We start from the raw sequence: 12,236 nt of genomic DNA on the forward strand, positions 1-12,236 counted from the left end.
TATTGATTGCATGTTTTATGGAGGATTCTTAAGTCTGTGAAATGCCCCATGTTACTCTTTCCAATGGTTTGTTTTTCCTTGTGACATCTGGTATGTGTGATATTTGAAGTGTTAAAATCTGTCTTGTGATGATTGTTTCAGTATTTCTTCAGCTGCTGGAGATACTCTTTAGACAGGAGAACCAATTGTCTGGATTTATCCTAAAAAAGACCTACTTTTCCTACCTATGACAACAGATATTTGACCATGTGTGGCCCGAGATCCACCCCCTATACTTTCATGAATCAGCTGTACCAATCTTCCCTTATCAGTCCTGTTTAGGTGCAGGCCATGCCTAGTGAAACCCATCTGTTGACAGTCCGGATGGACACCAGAGAAACATGAGCAAAGTTGGCTGTCCTCAGAGCCATCCCTAACCCCACACTGATTCGTCTCACAGCTACATCAAGGTATGGTTGATCATGATGCCAGAACAGCTCAACAAAGTGTACATTGGTGCCATGAGTCAGGGAAGCTACCTTGTCCAGGTCACCACCTATGCCATATGCCCCATCCCTGTCCAAACTGTCTCCCATCCCACCCACTGTCACTACATGGTCCTCTTTTGTAAAGTCCTTACATGAAGACCCCAGGTCCTCCATTATATGACTTAGCCCTGCATTTGGCTTGAAGATACTGGTGGCCTGGTACACTGCCCCTAAACTTTCCTGTAACTGAGGGCCTACACCTTGCCCATGGCTAAAACCTAGCAGTAGCACATTCTTCTTCCTAACACTTTGTACATTCCTAGGCTTCTTGGCCTTGGTTGAAGTGTGCTGCACATTTCCCGCTCCTTGTTCTACCTGAGGCTCTCCTCCACTTAACTCTGTCAGTGGTAGATACCTGTTTTTGGTGTTGATGATAAAACTGTCAGATCGCGTTCTGTTTCTTCCTATCCTCCTACCAGCTGCCAGTTCCCAACCCCCCTCCTCCCCCCTATTTCCCTTGATCCTTATCAGTTCCTCCCTTGCTTCCTTCAACTGTGCCTGAAGGGCACAGATTTTCCTTTCCTGTTCCCATTCAAAAAGTTCCTACTGCATACTCTGCAGTTCCAGGAGACAGCCTCTACTGAAACAATGCATAGGGATTAAACAAGGCCCCTTAACAAATATAATAACTGAATCCTTCACATTTCCAGAGCAGCTAAAACAGGCAAGAGTTGTACCCTTGCTTAAGAAAGGTAACACAGAAGACATAGAAAATTACCAGCCCATTCCCCTGCTGTCAGCATTCTCAAAAATAATAGAAGCAATTATGAAAGACAGATTAATGAATTACCTGAATAAATACAATCGTTTGAACGAATCACAGATTGGTTTCCAAAGATTTAGAATTAGCCAAAGTAGAATTCACAAAAGTTGCACCTGATGCTCTTGATAAAGAAAAGTGTGTTACAGGCATATTTTTAGATCTTTCTAAGGTGTTTGATACAGTCAACCACAAGATTCTATTAAATAAATTAGAAGCATTAGGAATAAGAGGGGTAGCTAATGACTGGTTTTGATCATACCTAGCAGATAAGGTACAAAGAGTAGAGATAACACATACTTCAAATAGATGTAAACATTTAGTTAAACACTTATCAGAACCAAAATACATTAATATTGGGGTTCTGTGAGGTACCATATTAGGACCAATACTATTCCTGATATACACCAATGACTTTCCCAGTAGCATTACTCATGATGAAAAAATTCTCTTTGTTGATGACAGCAATATTATAGCCACTCAGAAAACAAGAGAACTCCTTGCTGAGAAACCAAATGAAACTCTCAAGGAAGTTTACGATTGGTCAATAAGCAATAAAGTGACGTTGAACATAAAGAAAACTAATGCCATGAATTTCAGTATGAAGAGGAAAAATGACAATGTTACATTAAATGTTGGTGGCACCTCTATAGACTGTGTAACAAATGTAAAATTTCTAGGAATGAATATTGATTCTCAGTTGAAGTGGTGTGAACACACAAAGGTACATGCAAACAAAATGTCATCAGCATGTTATGCCCTTAGAATCCTATCATCAGTGTGCAACATGCAGTGTCTTTTAGTTACATATTATTAATATGTACAATCATTTCTTAGCTATGGCATTCTTTTTTAGAGAACAAATGCACAAAATATGAACACAATTTTCAAACTCCAGAAAAGAGCCATAAGAATAATAACCAAAAATACTAGTTGAGTACATTGCACAGATCTGTTCAAAACACTGGGGATTTAAACTGCTCCATGTGAATACATTTACCATTTACCACATCAAAAATAACATTGCTAATTACTGCACAAACAGCTCTGTCCATGACAATGCGACAGGAGACAGACTCAACTAACTTTTACCAAGAGAAAATAAACATAAAACTCGAAACAGCATTTTCTACCAAGGAATAAAACTGTACAAGAAATTACCAAAAGAGATTAAAGAAATTTAAAAAATTCACTTATTAAAAAAGGCAGCTAAAAAGTATCTGTTATGCAATACATTTTATACATTGAAGGGTTACTTAGAGAAAACAGAGTAGGGGGTTGAAAAAAAATGTTGTACAAATAAATACTAATAACAATAATGATTATAAAACATCCAACATTCCACATAACACCTTCACTTTATGTTTTTTTTTCCTTTTTAGAAACACTCTACCCTCAAGCTATGCATAGCACAATACTAACACCTCTTCCCCTTTCTGAGCTCAACATCTCACTCATTATGGAGGGATGCTCACTCAGTTTTTCAGGATAGCATGTGGGAAGTTGCGGTACAGAAAATAGCCCAGGGATCACCAGTAAGTGTGTGTGTGTGTGTGTGTGTGTGTGTGTGTGTGTGTGTGTGTGTGTGTTTGTGTGTATAGTGAGTGAACTGTTACGAGTGAACAGTGTGGCATTACATTATTTAATAAGTTATTTGTAAAAAAAGTATTGTATACCAGGGGAAAAATCTAACTAGAAGTGTGTAAATATATGTGTATATGAATTAGCTTATTTTAAATTGGTCTAAACTTGTAAATACTTTGGCATGTCCTATATCCTTGTCAAAAGAGATCTAAAGATGAATAAAGCTAATACTACTGACAATAATAATACATTTTTTACAAACTAAAAACTAATGTTTAGGTCATGTATCTCAGCCATACTGCAGAAAATATTATTTATACATACTGAAAACTCATTTAAACCATGTTTACAGTAATGTACTTAATCTATATGTTCTCTACTGTAGTTCCAGCATCACATTTTGTTTTGTTTTCCTTCTTTCAGGTAATTTGTTTCCACATTGGAAAAGGAAGTCTTTTACTCAATTTCCAACTTTATATTTACATTTTTCTATTGATTTGCCTACAAATACTGCTTCACCTTAAACCAACAACCAGAGATGAAATATTCCTTCAGTTTTTATTTGAAGATGCTCAGTTCCGTTATGCTAACTGACAGTATGTTATAAAATAAGATGTCTGCATCTGTAAGGTCTGTATCAGTCATTTTCAATCTTTTGCTGTATATGTGGTAATTTTCTCTAGTTCTTGTATTGCGGTCATGAAGATCTCTGTTTAGAGGAGCTGTATCATTTACTTCACTGGGTCATATTTATCATTAAAAAGAGTATTGTCTCTAAATGTGCAAACTTAGTACAGTTAATATCTAAAAAAAATTTAATTTATTTTTACATGATTCCTGTGGCATTAGTTTTGCTAAGCGTTTGAAGCTTTCTTTTGAAGTCTTAAAATTCTTTTAATCTGTAATCTGCTCCTCCCCATATTGGTGTACAGTACAATATGCGTGCATAGTACATTTTAGCAAGGCTTGTGTCCATTATACAAGGAGTTGCAAAAAGGTACGGCCAAATTTTCAGGAAACATTCCTCACACACAAATAAAGAAAAGATGTTATGTGGACATGTGTCCGGAAACAATTTCCATGTTAGAGCTCATTTTAGTTTCGTCAGTATGTACTGTACTTCCTCAATTCACCGCCATGCTTTCATACTGGATTCTCTACCTGTGGTGCTAGAACATGTGCCTTTACAACTATGACACAACATGTGGTTCATGCATGAAAAGTAGACACAACATGTGGTTCATGCACGATGGAGCTCCTGCACATTTCAGTCGAAGTGTTTGTACGCTTCTCAACAACAGATTCGGTGACCGATGGATTGGTAGAGGCGGACCAATTCCATGGCCTCCATGCTCTCCTGACCTCAACCCTCTTGACTTTCATTTATGGGTGCATTTGAAAGCTCTTGTCTACGCAACCCCGGTACCAAATGTAGAGACTCTTCGTGCTCATATTGTGGACGGCTGTGATCCAATACGCCATTCTCCAGGGCTGCATCAGCGCATCAGGGATTCCATGCGACGGAGGGTGGATGCATGTATCCTTGCTAACAGAGGACATTTTGAACATTTCCTGTAACAAAGTGTTTGACGTCACGCTGGTATGTTCTGTTGCTGTGTGTTTCCATTCCATGATTAATGTGATTTGAAGAGAAGTAATAAAATGAGCTCTAACATGGAAAGTAAGCGTTTCTGGACACATGTCCACATGACATATTTTCTTTCTTTGTGTGTGAGGAATGTTTCCTGAAAGTTTGGCCGTACCTTTTTGTGACACCCTGTATAGCACAATTTTTTTCATTAAGAATGTATTTCAATTATTTTTTGACATATTATAACGATACAGCCTTCCCCAAGATTCTAATGAAGACACTTATATCACTTTTTTTTGTGTGTGCATCCGGGTGGCTGTCGGATGAGTCAGTGCTTCCTAGGGACTTGTATGTGTGTCTTTATAAATATCATTCTGTCCAGTTTGCTAAAACACTTGTGAAAGCATATAGAATGTTCTGAAAGGACTTATATTAACATGATTGACAGGGGACTGTTGTCATTAACAAATTTGTGTTAGATGTTTAATCAAGAAATTGAAGTGTTAAATAACTGATGGCAAATATTAAGAGGCTGTGGAAATGTTGGCATAAGTGGTTGGCACCTCTAATTACCTTAATTGCAGATGACTGGTGGGTTGACACAGTGAACATCATTATCTTGAGAAACTGCTTAAAAGTTATTACCAAGTGATGTATTTTCATTTGTTATCTATTTTTATGTCCTCCTCTGTAATTAATATCCTTTGAATTACATTTCTAATTAATTCTCCAATTGTTTACACCACACAACTTTCCAATTTTCAAAATTTAAGTATTATTTGTAAATTTACATATGTAGTCAGATAAAGCATAAGATTTGTACTGTCATTGAATGTTAGTAACTAAATCCAAATTGTAATTAATTACATAACTACAATAATACAAAAGACACTATTGTAATTAAAGTTCAGATTGCTTTTTTGTTTCAAAGTACAGATAATACTAAAAAATGTGTGTCATACAATATTGTATTTTATACCTTATTTGGCTGTAACATCAGTTCCTCTACATTTTGTAAATTTTAATTGTAACATCAAAATTGTACAAAAATAATAATGGTTTATTTTGAAATTTATTGTCAAAATTCTATATAAAGTGATGCAGTGCAGCTGCAAATTAGTTGATGAGTTGTTGTTTTGTAAGTCAGTCAAAGAGATCTGTGCGGTATGTCAGTCAGTGTTTTTGTTAACATGATAAGTTTGCAGTTCAGTTGTAAATAAATTTTGTGAAATTGGAAACTGTTATATTCTTTCATCAAATGAACTCGAGGCAATAGAAAGTCAAGTTAAATGTAACAATGCGAGCAGAACATTATAAGATCTTATCAATGTAGTTTTCCTATGTCAGAAATTTGTCCACCTCTATTCCAAGAAACCTATTACTATGCACATCTTCTAAATCTGCATCCCCAGTATTCAGAATAAAGTCCTCTTAGATATTAGATCTGCTTGTTTCACATTTTGTACACATTGTTTCCATCCTGTTGATCAATAAATTATTTTCTCTAAAATACCATTCTACCATTCATACATTCTCACTGGCTCTCTTTTCTACATCCTTAAACAATACATGTAATGACACTCGCAAAGGTGTAGATTTTTTTAAATTTTACTTCCGCCATACGGAAAATGAATATTTCTTTGAGCACTGTGCATAAATTATAGATATTTTTCTAATTCAGTCACTCTACTATTTAATTAGCATGAAACATTTAGGAAGTGTGCTGCCACCCTAAGATGCCTTACGTTAGCATTTCACATGTGTCAGTGTGCATAGGTTGACAATTTTTCATCATTTTAAGGTCTGATAATAATATTATTAATAATAATAAGTATAATAGTAATAACATAATACTGTGAACCCACTACGCTGATGTAGCAGGAAGAAATGTGATACTCCAATGTGGCATGTCCCAGGTGGTGGAAAGGGGGCCATCACCCACTTCCTGGTGGTTTTGAACAAAATTAAATGGCTCTCACAGACCAAACACAAAACAACCTCTACAGTTAACAACTGTAGCTATAACTCAGAGCTTGCCCCATACAAGACTGACCACCTTTGGAAGTCTAACATGGAAGGAAATGTTTTTAAGGTAAAATGCATCGTTTTGCAATGGACAGTGAAGACCACACTCAGATAAGGTGGGCAGTCACTTGAAAGATTACTTAGATGTGTCAGAGCAGCTGAAAATACCCAACACTGACACAAGATCAAAATTTAGACTGAAGACAGGGTAGATGGCACCGTCATACAACCAGCGAGACTCAAAATTTTGACAGATAAAATAGACTGCAAAGGGATTCTAATAACTGGATTACAAGAAATGAGAAGCACTGATCAGGTACCAATAGAATCAAAATGATATAGAATTTATATGGGAATGTCAGGAAAAAGAGTAATGAAGCAATGTCCACAATTCGGAATAGGATTTGTGGTCAGTCTCAGAGTGATTGAATCCATAACAGAATTTAAATCACAATCTCACAGGCTATCAACACTAACTATAAAAGCACCAAATAAAATATACACAATAATAAATGTCCATGCCCCAAATAATGATAAAAACTGTAAGAAAGAACAAAGAGAAGATGTGGATGAATTGTGGGAGCTTTTAGATCAGACAACAACAAACATAAATAGATATCATACCAAAATTTTAATTGGAGGTATTAACACCCAGTTATGAATAGAAAAAAGATATAGAGATGTAATAGGGAAATGGACAGCACAAAGAAATACAAACAGGAATGGCATGAGATTGGGGGAATTCAGCAGAAACAATGACCTGATCTAAAAATCAACATATTTCAAGAGAAGACCAAACAAGCTCAAAACTTGGAAACATCCAGACTGTAAAAAAGGAGAACGGCAAATGGACCATGACTGTATGGATAGAAATTACCACAGGGAAATCTACAATGTGAAAGTTCTGAGAGGAACAGATACTGCATCAGATAATTACATGATAAAAATAAAAATTAAATACACCCGATCAACAAAGAAAAAAATCCCACACCAAAAAGAAGAAAACCAATGACCTTAGTACACTGATAAGTAATGAGGAATGTGAAGAACAAACCAATAATGTAAAAATAACAGATAATCTAGGTGAAATAGTTCCCCAGTTGAATCAAACAGTTGAACCAGTAGTCTAATAAATCCAAGGAAAAAATACCAGTGGTGGAACAATGAGGTGATAAAAAGTGGTAAACAGACACCAAGCCTGGTTAAGACATCAGAGTCATAAAACAGAAGAATCACACCAGGAACTCACAGAAAAAAAGAAGATAACTCAAACAACAATAAGGATGGTTAAATGCCTGCATCAAAAAGACATATATCTAATGATAGAAACAAATAGTGAGAGAACAAACACAAAGGATTACTACAACTTTGATGTTAAAGGATAAAAATATGAAGATGGCCCATAGCAGTAAAAAAATACAGAAATTTTAGCAGAAACATGTAGTAAATTGCAAAGATCCCATTCACCTCCTTCAAATAAACACAGATGCTGCTACTAAAACACCAGCAGAAAATGTAAACCCACCCGTAATCAAGTCTACAAAGTTCTGACAGAGCTCAAAAACCACAAAGCACATGGAGTAGATCAAAAATTTGTGAAACTTTGGAAATATGCAGCAGAAGCAGTGAAGATATCATTACACCTATGTATAGTGAAAAATCTGGAACAAATAATAGCTGCCTTATCATCGAGCTACAGCTATACTCCATCCATTGCACTAAAAAGGGCATAAATCAATAAAGCATTTAAAAAAAGAAAAAAGCTGTAAAAGTAGGAGTAGAAGAAAAATAAGAAGAAAATAATAATAACAATAATAACTCAATCACATTTTGAAAACAACAGTTATGCTCATAAATATAATACCAAAAAGAGGAATCATTTACACCATTCATCACTCAGCCTTAGTGTGGAAGAACAACAACTGCATCAATCTGTCTGTGGTGAATGTTTACACACAAAAGAGCCTTGTCAACTCTGGAGATGTACGACAATTAACCGATGTGACACCCATATCAGATCACACATTGTGCACTCTATGGATTATGAAATTACCTTCTCAGATACAATAGCAGTGAGCTTACATGAGCATGAACCATTTGACAGAAGATTAGTTTTGGCAGACTGACTGCTCACAGTATTGCGGCATTGACAATGCATTAATTCAATGGAAAACAGTAATCTGCTATGCCTTATCTAAGGTACAGACGATGACTCACAGCAGCTAACAGCCAAATGGCACTGAGCACTTGCATACTGCTCCGGAAATGTCATTCCCATCTGCATGGACAACCACCTTCACTTGGCCAAAACAAGTAGACAGCTGGTCGGCAACAACATTCCACCTGCTTAAAAAACAACATGACCACACCACTCTCGGTTTCACACACATTTTGGCAATAAAGCTCACAACTGTAAGACATCTTATAATTATCCAAACAGGAAGAACAATCATCCCACCAATTCAAGTTGCCTGTTGCCTCAACATGTGAGTCCATCTTATCTTCATAGGCTGGACTGCACATCCTATCAATATTTTCTCACTGTCAAACTAATTAATGGGAAATCTCATATAAAGATGTGAAACAATTACTAACAAAGAAATGATGATGTAAATAAAATAGAAAGAAACTTCCACATGGGGAAAATATATTACAAACAAAGATTCCAAGACTTACCAAGCGGGAAAGCGCCGGCAGACAGGCACATGAACAAAACACACAAACACACACACAGAATTACTAGCTTTCGCAACCGATGGTTGCTTCTTCAGGAAGGAGAGGGAAAGACGAAAGGATGTGGGTTTTAAGGGAGAGGGTAAGGAGTCATTCCAATCCCGGGAGCGGAAAGACTTCCCTTAGGGGAAAAAAAGGACAGGTGTACACTCGCGTGCCCACACACACACACACACACACACACACACACACACACACACACACACATATATCCATCCGCACATACCTCTTTACTTCTGTATGCATCCTCTTTGGTTTGAAGCTGGCACTGTACCTACAGTAGAATATCTTTGGCTTCCCTCTGACAACCATGCCTCCATCCTTGCTACCCTCCCTGTTTTCCTTTCCCTGTTGCTTCATAACCTGGGTTGTGAGTAACTAAATCCACTTTCCCTTCTTCCCTTTCTTTCCCCTCTCTCCTCCCTGATGAAGGAACATTTATTCCAAAAGCTAGGAACTTAAATTTTCGGTTGTTTTTTGTGTTTCTATGGGCTGTACTGAGCTGAGATAAGTACTGGCCAGCCCCTCTATCTCTTTGTTAGTAATTTTCTCACTGTCATGAGGTCTGAGGTGAATGTTATTTCAGTTGATCTATCATTGGCAGGAAAAATTTTATTTGCCTTCCAACTCCACATGGCAAAATATTTACATGTTGTAGGATATGGAACCACACATCAAACCTTACACTTTGGTTTAGAAGACAAGCTGTATTGGAAATTTTTCATCACTGATGTCAAGAAACCAATATTAGGGGAAATTCCAATGTACTATCCAGCAATAGTTTGAAATATGACAGGAAACGCTTTGCTTTTGTGAAGAAAACATCACAATATGTAACAAAATTTGCTCATCAACAGACAAGATTGCTACTGTGCATAGATACCTGAAACAGCTCAGTGAGGAGTGGCCTCACCATCCTACTTCTCTCTTCATGAATAAGTCAGTGAGAGCGGGGCAGATGACAGCAGACATTCACATACCATTGGAGCAGCCTGCAACAGCTTCATCAGCTCAGCAAGTACACAAGCACCAGAAGAGGAATGCACTTGACTGACCTGTGTTTTTTTCTGCCTCATATAATCCCCATGTGAAGTTCCATCAGAAAGCTATCAGTAATGGTGCAGTTCATATAATGAACACCACACCAGTTCCTCAAGTCTGGCACAAAACATGCAGGCTGGCTCCTGACAGACTCCACATGGCTAAGTTGATAATATTCAAGCTATAGCAAGCTGGGACTGTTAGACACTCCAATAGTCCTTGGGCCTCACCCATGCAGCTCACTCCAAAGGAGGATGGGATTTTTAGACTATGTGGTGACCATTGGGCACTCAAGTCCCACACAATACACTTGTCCCAAATACTTTGCACAGTATTTGGCAGGTGCCTCAGTTTTAATGTATTATATTGTAAGAAAGCATTTTTACCAGATCCCTATAAACCCCAGCGACATTCAAAAGACAACAGTCATCATCCCTTTTAGACTGTATGAATTTCTTTATACACCATATGGACTTAAAAATGTAGCACAAACCTGGCAACTTGAGTCATCATAAATTATGATAAACATCAGTAGAGACAATCTCAAGTTACTGTCCTAGGTCATTTGGTTCGAGCAGTGGTACGTGGTCCACACCTCAACATGCTAAATAGATACAGCGCCTGCTGTAACCACAAACCTTTTATGACTTTCACCGATTTCTCAGCACGATAAATATCTACTGTACAAATGTGCCTAATCCAGCTACCACACAGGAACCTCTTACAGACATGTTAAAAGGCAAGCACACCTCAGGCAAAAAGACTGTTCACTGAACTCCACAGATGCAACAAACATTTGACAAAATTCAAATACTGTCTTTCGCAGGGTGTAACCATGGCTACCGCACCACATACTTACAACTCACTTTCACCACAGATGTGAGTGATTTTGTGATTGGTGCTGTCTTCCAATAGTCAATAGCAGGCACACAACAACCACTGTGTTTCTTTTCGTGAAAGCTGACAGACTCAAAACGTAAGTGATCAGCCTACAATAGAGAATTGATGGTGATGAACAAAACAATATGGTACTTTCAAGACGACATTGAGGGCATACCATTAATAGTTTATATGGATCAGTACTTCCCAGTGGATAATATCTGAAATCATGGAAAATATTGTGGTCCTCGGTGCTTCTGCAATTTGAACTTAATTGCACAGTTCACAACTGATGTCTGACATTTGCATGGTGCAGACAATGTTGTAGTTGATTGCCTTTCACATATAAGTGCTCTTTCAGCTTGTACTGATTTTGATACCAGGTGTAGAAGTATGAAACTGGAATTTCCCTATAGATGGTGATAGCCATCAGTGTAGGGCCCATGAGACTGCGTGTGCAGCACCACCTGGTTCCTGTAATGGCTGACAACAAATGTCAAAATGCAGTAACCCAAGTTCCACACATCGGTATCTGTTTCAAACTCATAGATATGTCAGTTTTTGCACCTACAAACTACAATTTGTGGACAGCATTGGTTTTCTGTTATGTTTTGAAGAAAACGGCTGCAGAATCACATCAAATGCTTGTTGAAGCTTTCAGCGAACATGCTCTTGAGAAAAAATAGTGTTTTGAGTGGTTCACAAAACTTAAAAGTGGTGATTTTGATGTGAGAAGCAAAGAGCATGGGAAACCACCAAAAAAGTTCAAAGACATTGAATTGCAGGCCTTATTGGATGAAGATGATACTCAAACTCAACAGGACCTCATGGAATAATTGAATGTGGTGAAGAAAGCCGTTTCTCTTTGGTTGAAAGCTATGGAAAAGAGCAGAAAGTGGTAAAATTGGTCCCACATGAAGTAAATGAAAGCAAATTGAAAGACTTCTTGTGAAATACTGCTTACCAGATAGAACAGAAAGTCATTTCTCCACTGAATAGTGAAAGGTGATGAAAAATGGATATATTCTGAGAATCCAAGCATTGCAAATCATGGGTGAATCCAAGCAAACTATCAATATCCACTGCAAGATCAAAT

The sequence above is a fragment of the Schistocerca gregaria genome, chromosome 7, assembly GCF_023897955.1.
Source record: "Schistocerca gregaria isolate iqSchGreg1 chromosome 7, iqSchGreg1.2, whole genome shotgun sequence".
Classification (NCBI taxonomy): domain Eukaryota; kingdom Metazoa; phylum Arthropoda; class Insecta; order Orthoptera; family Acrididae; genus Schistocerca; species Schistocerca gregaria.